Source organism: Varanus komodoensis, unplaced genomic scaffold (assembly GCF_004798865.1).
Source record: "Varanus komodoensis strain SLA01 unplaced genomic scaffold, ASM479886v1 scaffold104, whole genome shotgun sequence".
Taxonomy (NCBI): domain Eukaryota; kingdom Metazoa; phylum Chordata; class Lepidosauria; order Squamata; family Varanidae; genus Varanus; species Varanus komodoensis.
In genome coordinates, this window is record NW_025335289.1 from 874,950 (window position 1) to 883,149 (window position 8,200).

Genomic DNA, 8,200 nt, shown 5'->3' on the forward strand with positions numbered 1-8,200 from the left:
CGGTGGCTGCGCGCAAGCGCGCCCTGCGTCGTCCTCCTGCGCATGAGGGTGCAGGTGCGCTGGCGGCCCCCGCAGCCGACAGGGGGCGGCCGCCGCCCGCGCGCTCTGCGCGTGCGCGCCCCGCGGACGGCCCTCCCCGCCCCCGCGCGGGAGCCCGGGGCTTCCCTGCACGCTCATGCGCAGGAGGACGACGCAGGGCGCGCTTGCGCGCAGCCACCGTGGCCCCGCGAGGCGGCGCGTGCGCAGTCGCCGCGCGCGGCCCCTGGCGGGAAGCCTGCCCGTCGGAGTGGGCCCGGCCCGGGCCCGAGCCGCTCCTCCCGCCGCTGCCGCTGCCGCCGCCGCGGTACGGAGCGGGGAAAGGGCCGAGGCCCAGCAAGGCGGCGAGGACGCCGCCGCCGCCCCACGCCCGCTTCTTCCTTGCAAAAGCCCGGAAGGGCCACGCAGCGAAGGCGCCGAGGGGCCGCTGATCGCCAGGCCTCCCATGCGAGGCGGTCCGGCTCAAGCGTCGATGCTACGGGCACGCTCCTTTTCCTGTTTTAAGAAGGCGCTCAGCAGCCAACTGGCCATGCTTACGCAAACAGGTGTATAATACATTCTGTCCAACCAAAGGCAAGTGAGGTTAAAAGTGAAATCCTATCCTCAGAAGTAAGTCTAATTGAATTTAGCAAGGCTCTCTCTCACACAAGGTGGGTACAGAATTACAGCATTCCCAATCTGAAGTCCTAATAAATGCAACCGGGGCTATTTCCAAATCGATCTGTATAGGAGTGCAATCCTGAGCACAGATATTATTATTATTATTATTATTATTATTATTATAACATTTCTATGCCGCCCCTTGCCGAAACCTCGGGGCGGCTTACAACATGATAAAATACATTGAAATACAATAGTACATAATAAATTACCATTAAATATAAAAATACAAAAAATACATTGATTTACAAATACAAAATTAAAATTATCAGTATAAAATAAAAATATAGGAGGAGAAAGAGAAGGAAGAAGAAGTTGCCCAGGCCAGATCATATAATGGGGAAGATGTCACAAAAAGCATGTATCCTGCTTTTCTGCCTCAGGATGAAATCCCATTGAACTAAGTGGGACTTGCTTCTGAGAAAACATGAGGCGGATTGGGCCGCACCTTCTCTTATATGGCAATCTTACTCTCACATACCAAAGAGTAAGACAGATTAGGCATGACAGGATTGTGCAAAACTTCACATCCTTAACACAGAATGCAGTGTTATCTCGACTTCAAAAAAGTATTACATTCTAGCCAGTAGCTGAACTAGTAAAGTTCACTTTCCAACATCTGAAATTGGTTCTTTTCTTTCTCTGCTTATTTAGAGAATGGGGAAAAGATGAATAAGTCCTAGATTTTCCATACTGATAGTTTAAAAAGTTGTTGAGATATATGTATGTGTGGTATATTGATACATTTATAAGTAAAAGGGGTTTATATTATATATAATGCATTTGTAATCTTTGTGACTTGGCCCATATTCAAAGGTATGGGAATATAATGAATGAATAACAAATAGGGTATAAAATAGAGAATATTCTATACAAGGTGATAACCAACACTTGTAAGTACAGAAAACTAAATTATACTCCTATTCTCAGCACAGTTAGTATGAATTTAGTGGTTTAAAAACCCTTTGTAAGCAGTAATGTTGTTTGTTAAGCTGTTGCCAAAAAAAAATCTTGCTTTCCCAAGAGGTTGCCCACCTGCCTGCCTTCTAAGCATGCACTTAAAGGTGTGACCCTACCATGTTTAGGAAGAAAAGCATCTACAGTTTCCAACTTTCCCCAGGCAGCCACGCTCCATGGATGGATGCTGGGAGCTGCAGGGTTTTGTCTATCAAAATACACACAGAATTGCACCCTAAAACTGTTTTACTCTGGTAAGGAATTTTTAGTGAGGGTGTCTAGAGGATGCATTCTAGAGCTGCTATTTGCTAGACTGGTTTATGTTTCTTGTTTTACTTCTGCCATGAAATTGTACTTTGTTGTCTCTTAAAATCTGTGATACCACCTTGAATATGAGCAACTGCAGAGAAACAAGATATATATTAAAGAAAATGCTACAGTCTTTTAAAAATAGGAACAACACGAACCTCTCTAAATACTAACTACTAAATACTAACAAAATTAAAAATCATCAGCATTTAGTGGGGTTTGCAACCTTCTTGTTGACAAGGTTTTAACAACACACAGTAAGAAATATTTAACCCACAAGCTGCACCATTCTGCACTCCCAACCCCCACCTGGGTTTTTGGGGTTTTGCCACCCACTCCAGTATCGTTAATACAAGGGCTAAACAACCTGGTGTGTCACACTGGTGTGCGGGGAACATCAAAACTCTAGTGCAGGACACACGGTGCAGTGCCCTTCTGTACCAACACACGACAACTTGTGAGCAGGGACTGCATATTCAAAACAGCAACCACACCTGCCCGGCGGCCTCACCAGGGGAATAAACAACAGAGTGGACTGTTGTGTGGTGCAAACACAATGTGGCTTACCATTTTGCTACACCACTCTACATGCCTAAGAGATCGAGTCCACAAAAGCACGCTCGGCAGTATTTTCCAAAGCTTGCCAAATGCGAGCCAAGGTGCTGCTTGTGCCCTGGAGATCGAAGTAGCTCTTTAATAAAGTTGGTGTGGTGGGGAAGGTGTGGGGCTGAGAGAGCCAAGGTCTAACCCCCACTCAGTACCGATGCTGCCTGGGTAACTTTGGGCCTGTCCCTCACTTTCAGTGTAACCTCGCAAGGGCTCCTCGCAAGAGGAAAAGAAGCGGGATATACACGCAATGTAACAATACTCATAACTGGGACACTCCTGAAACAGCACTGAATCGGGGTAAACCCCACTGAACTCGGACATCCAGCTAAGGAAACACGCACAGGACTGAGACCTGAAGGAGCGCTTACGTCCATATATGCCCGGCCGCCCCTTGAGATCTGCGGGAGAGGCCCTCCTCCGGGAGCCCTCAGTGAAGGAAATTAGGAGGGTATGTACTCGGAGGAGGGCTTTCTCTGCGGTGGCGCCCAATCTATGGAATGCGCTCCCCAGAGAGGTCCGCCTGGCGCCGTCGTTATTTGTTTCTCGGCGCCAGGCGAAGACCTTTTTATTTAAACGTCATTTTAATTGTTAACAATATTTGCTTATTTATCTGGCCAGGGCGACTTCTTTTATATTTATTTTATATTGTTAGTTTTATATTGTCACTTTAGTAATTTTCTTCATATTGTGAGCCGCCCCGAGGCTTCGGCGAATGGGGCGGCATATAAATGTCTTAATAAATAAATAAAAATAAATAAAACAATAGCAATGCTGAGCTGAGAGAAAATAGCCACTGGAGGGGCCTGATTTTTCTGCCACTGCCCCCTTGAGTAAGCCAGCTTGGATAATTACTCAGATGGAATTTGGAACAGACACAACATGAAATGTTTCATGTGCGATGCCGGCCAGCTTACCTTCAGGTGATTCCCCTTCCTGACCCGTCTGTTTCTGAAGGGTTGCGAGGACTGTGGCAGGCCAGTGCAATTTGCCGTGAGGACATCAAAATAAGCTCCTCCCATTTCAGGTTCATCCATGTTGGATCTAGAATATTTCCAAAACACAATTTTAGGTCTGGAAATACAGTAGAATATATGCCACAGGACCAATAAAATTAGAGGAAATAGTCACGTGTGGTTAATGCGCGTGGGTTCAGAAGCAGTGTGGAAGTAAAATGAAATGAACCAATAATATTACATATACTAAATAATTTTATTTATTTTTTTATTTAGACAACTTACATGCTGCCCCATTGCATGAGCCTTGGGGCAGGAACATAAGCACATCTTTATTACTATAACATTACATTTCTATACCGGCTCATAGCTGAAGCGGTCTGGGTGGTTCACAACATTTTAAGTCACCCATCCTGATTTCCACCAGGCCTGATTTTGCTTAGCTTCCACGATCAGGCAGGATCGGGCACTTGAGGCTGTATGAGATCCTGCCCCCAAAATGCCTCCTCTGTGATGCAACTGAGGACAAGATTACATCGCCTGCCCGTGCACTGAAAAGGCGAAAGCCCAGCATGATAGAGCATGACGGGAGAGGGCAGGACCTGCAAGCGCCTACGACGGACCCTCGCGGGAGCCTGCGGATGATCCACCAAAGAGGGGCCACATCCAGCTCACATTTTGCCAGCTCGCCAGCTAGGATTTTGTATGAAACCTCATCAAATGCTTTGCTAAAGCAAACCATTCTGTGCTCAAATGCTTCCAGGATCTACCAAAGGTGTTTCGCTAAGAAAAAAAGGAAAGAGTGTGTTTCTAGTCTATTGTAATCCACTTAAAAGGCCCTTGGGCCAATTATAGCAGAATGGAAGTTTAATATTCAAGGTGTTGGTGATGACCTATAGAGCCCTTAACGGCTTGGGTCCTGGTTACCTGAAGGAGCACATACGTCCATACGTGCCCCCCCGCCCCCTGAGATCAGCGGCAGAGGCCCTTCTCCGGGAACCCTCCGTGAAGGACATTAGGAGGGTGAGCACCCGGAGGAGGGCCTTCTCTGCGGTGGCGCCCCATCTATGGAATGCGCTCCCCAGAGGTCCGCCTGGCGCTGTCATTTGCTTTTCAGCGCCAGGCAAAGACCTTTTTATTCAAACGATATTTTAATTGTTAATATTATTTATTTATTTTATTCTTTGGCCAGGGCAACTTAATTTATACTGTTAAATTATATTGTTTTATATTATGTTATTTATTTATGATTGTGAGCCACCCCGAGGCTTTGGCGAATGGGGCGGCATAGAAGTTCCCTAAATAAATAAAATAAAATAATAAAGCGGGGGGCGGGGTCTGGTCCCGGCAAGGCCATGGCAGCTCCTAGTAACTGGTTCACTATTGTTTGGGTCCTTGCAGTCTGACAGCTCATCTGTTTGAGGCGCTCCCCCGGCATTCACACTTTTGCCACTTCCCCACAACGGGGACACTGGTCCATCGCCAGTCTTCCAGCATCACTCCAAGGATCGCACATTTCAGGCAGCTGCTCTGAAAGACTGGCCAGAAGCTCTTTCAGCACCAGGGAGGTAATTCAGTGGTTTGCTAATTGCTGGCAGTTTGTTAATTCACCTGGCCTGGGGATCGGAACTCATTTTGAAGTAGCTACGTGCCCTCTCACCATTTCTTTACCTGAGCTGCCAATCCCTCTTCACATCACTTCTCTGCCTGATGTCCTGATCTTTAAGGACCAAAAAAAGATACACGAAGAAAGCTACAGACCAGTCGGCCGGATGTCCATACTCGGCAAAATTCTGGAACACATTCTCAAGAATATGTGATGGAAGAGCAACCTTACTTCCCCTTTTCCTAGTCTGACAGATCCTGGGAATATCATGGACAACATGCGATTCTAGTGAAACTTTTGGTTAAGTTTCACATGATACCCTTGTTGACAAGATGGAAAAGACCTGACTCGGCAGGAGTTCATGGACCCAGGGGCCAAAAAACTGACCTCAGCCAGGCACAATCCATCCGTTCAGTCCATTTACAAAGCTTCCCACGAGATGGATTAAAAAGCCCCTCTAGCAAATTCTGTAGTTCCGGAGCGCTTGCCCCCGTCGGCTCTCTCGCCTTGTGCTGCAAGATGAGATGCTTCCAGGTGGAGGAGCTTCTGACTGCCAGAAGCACGAAAGGTAGGACCACAGCCTGATCTTGAACAGGAGCAAAAGCGACACAGAAGCCTTGCGTAGCCGTTCAGGAACTGCTTCATGGAAAGTGAAGAGCTACTGGCTTCTACAGTAAATATGAGAACCACACCTTACTCTGGTTCCTCAGACCTGTTTTCATTGTTCAGAATACTGGACGGAAAACAGGAGGTGGGGCTGAAGAAGAACAGAACGGAGCCCTACATCTCTGCCCTAGCCACTAGGAAGGTCAGCGGCTCCGAGCCAGCAGGCAATTTCTCGGTCAATTTCTCTGCATCCCCACCTGGGCAGTGGAGCCGCACCAGGTCCACGTGCACCACGTGATCCACGTGCCGGAAACCTCCCGCGTGGATTATTGCAGTGCGCCCTTTGAGAATGGCCTGGGCCTTGCAACTTCTCCAAAATGGGGCAGCACGCCTGGGCACTGTGAGAGGCCTTTGTGAGTGTATCTCACAGGTCCTGCGCAGGTTACGTTGGCTGCCAGTTGCTTCCAGGCTCAATTCAGTGATTACAATAACAGACAAAGGCCTAAATCTGAAGGAGCGCCTTTCTCCACATGTACCAGCCCATACATGAAGCTTCTCCAGTCTTCCCACTAATGAAGTGAAGGGGGGTTTTGCGAGGAGGGGGGCTTTTTCAAGTATAGCACCCCAGCTTTGGAATTCGATTCCACTGGAGATCCAGTTGGTGCTCACTCTTTTGGTCTTTAGGCACCGACTTAAGGCGTGTCTATTCCATATTTACTTTAACAGGTGATTTTTTTATTCTTAATGATGTTTTAATTTTTTTGGCTATTATATGCTGCCAATATATTTTAATGCTATATATTGAAATGAACTAAAATACTTTTAATTGGCTCATTTTTTGAAGTTTTGTATAATATATATTCTGGACTACAGTTCCCAGCGTACCCCAGCTAGCCGTGGAGGATGCCAGTCAGAGATCTTCCCCTCTGAAGTGAGTATCAGTGATGTGCAATAGCTGCACCTGTTGAACCTTCTGCCAGGCTCCACCTAAGAAGGAACAAGCGTTAATGCATTCATCGAGCACATCTCTAAATGTCGTCCTTTATACAGATTCCAACAGTACTGACCCACTTTCAAAAAATTAAAAATACAAGATCCACCCCCATAAAACTAACTTAGAAACGAAGAGCAGTTTAGATTATATTAAGGCTATTTTAAACACTTGGCTGAACAAAAGGGGTTTCATCTGCTGGTTCAAAGTTAGCAGGCTGGCAAGGGGCGGCATAGAAATGTTCTAATAATGATAATAATAAATTATTAAGAATATAACAGATGATTATACTGTGGTAGGTATAATCAAATGTTTCCATTTATTCCATTTCTGTACCGCCCCACAGCCAAAGCTCTCTGGTGGGGCCCAAGACTGCCGAAGTTGAGGCTGTTGGTGCATTAAATAGAAGCTTCCTGTGCATGTCTGGATCGGGGGGGGGGGGGAATACCTAAAACTCCCAGCATTCCTCAGTTAGACCGGCCCCAGACTGGCTGGGGAATGCTGGGGGTTTTAGGCCCCCCCCCCCCCCGCCCCGAACCATGCATAGGATCGCACCCACCATCCGGGGCTCCGCACGGCACAGGCTGCTGGGGCCGGTTGAGGCCGCTCTTCCGGCAGCCATTCCCAGCCAGGGCGCGCTCGATTCCGCCCCAAAACGGGCTGCGGGGTCTTTCCGCAGAGCCGCTGCCAGGTCCGTGGCGAACTCCCTCCGCGGGGAGCGTTCAAGGGCCCCGCTTGCGACACGGACCTTCCGGAAACCATCATTTCTCAGCTCGCGCCCACGAGCCGCGGGGCTCGCCAGGCTCCCGCAAGCCAGCGCGGCTTTTCCGGCAGCGGGGGAGCGGCTTCCCCGGACGCGGCTCGGCCTGTCACGCCACCGGGCGGGCGGGCGGGCGGGGGCCCCGCGGGCCGGGGCGGCGGGGCAGGGGCCGCGGGCGCCCGGGGCGGCCCCATTTACTCACCGGCCGCGGCACTCGCCTCCCCGCAGCGCAGCGCAGCGCAGCGCAGCGCAGCGGTTGGGCCCGCCCCCCGCGCGGCTCCGCGCAAGCCCCGCCTCGCGCCACCATTGGCCGGCCCGTTGCCCGGGAGCCAGACAAGCCCCGCCCGCCCCCGCCGGCCGCCCTCCGGCCGAGAGGTCCCCCTCTCGCCTCACTTCCGCTTGCGTACAAGGATCGGAAGTCGTGCTGCCGCGGCGCCTGCCGGGAGTTGTAGTGCCGGCCGCTGAGAGGGAAACGAGCGGACCGGCCGGTCTGGGAGCAGCCGCCCGCCCGGCCCTCCTCGTCCCTCCTCAGGGCGCCGCCGCCGCCGCCGCGCGCGCGCGGAGAAGAGCTGTGGTGGGAAGGAGGTCGGTGGCCTCGGCGGAGGGGGCGGGGGAGGCGCGGTGCCGCTCGGGCCGGCCGGCCGGCCGGCGGGCGGCGGAGGCGTCGCCACGGGGGTGGCGGGGAGCGGAGAACGGGGCTCGGCGCGCCGCCG

The 8,200-nt window shown here is 50.6% G+C and overlaps 2 protein-coding genes across 2 annotated transcripts in view; one reads left to right on the forward strand and one right to left on the reverse strand.

The window, feature by feature from the left end:
* The window catches only part of LOC123017870 (KAT8 regulatory NSL complex subunit 1-like), a 47,703-nt gene extending 40,976 nt beyond the window's left edge, over positions 1 to 6,727 (reverse strand). The window contains exons 1-2 of the mRNA XM_044419509.1: positions 6,622 to 6,727; positions 3,486 to 3,612 (exon numbers count right to left, since the gene is read on the reverse strand). The gene's annotated coding sequence lies outside the window, so the exon portion shown is untranslated. The remainder of the gene's footprint in view (positions 1 to 3,485; positions 3,613 to 6,621) is intronic.
* A 1,290-nt stretch (positions 6,728 to 8,017) lies between these two features.
* Positions 8,018 to 8,200, forward strand: part of DHX30 (DExH-box helicase 30) — a 29,627-nt gene continuing 29,444 nt past the window's right edge. The window contains exon 1 of the mRNA XM_044419497.1: positions 8,018 to 8,072. The gene's annotated coding sequence lies outside the window, so the exon portion shown is untranslated. The remainder of the gene's footprint in view (positions 8,073 to 8,200) is intronic.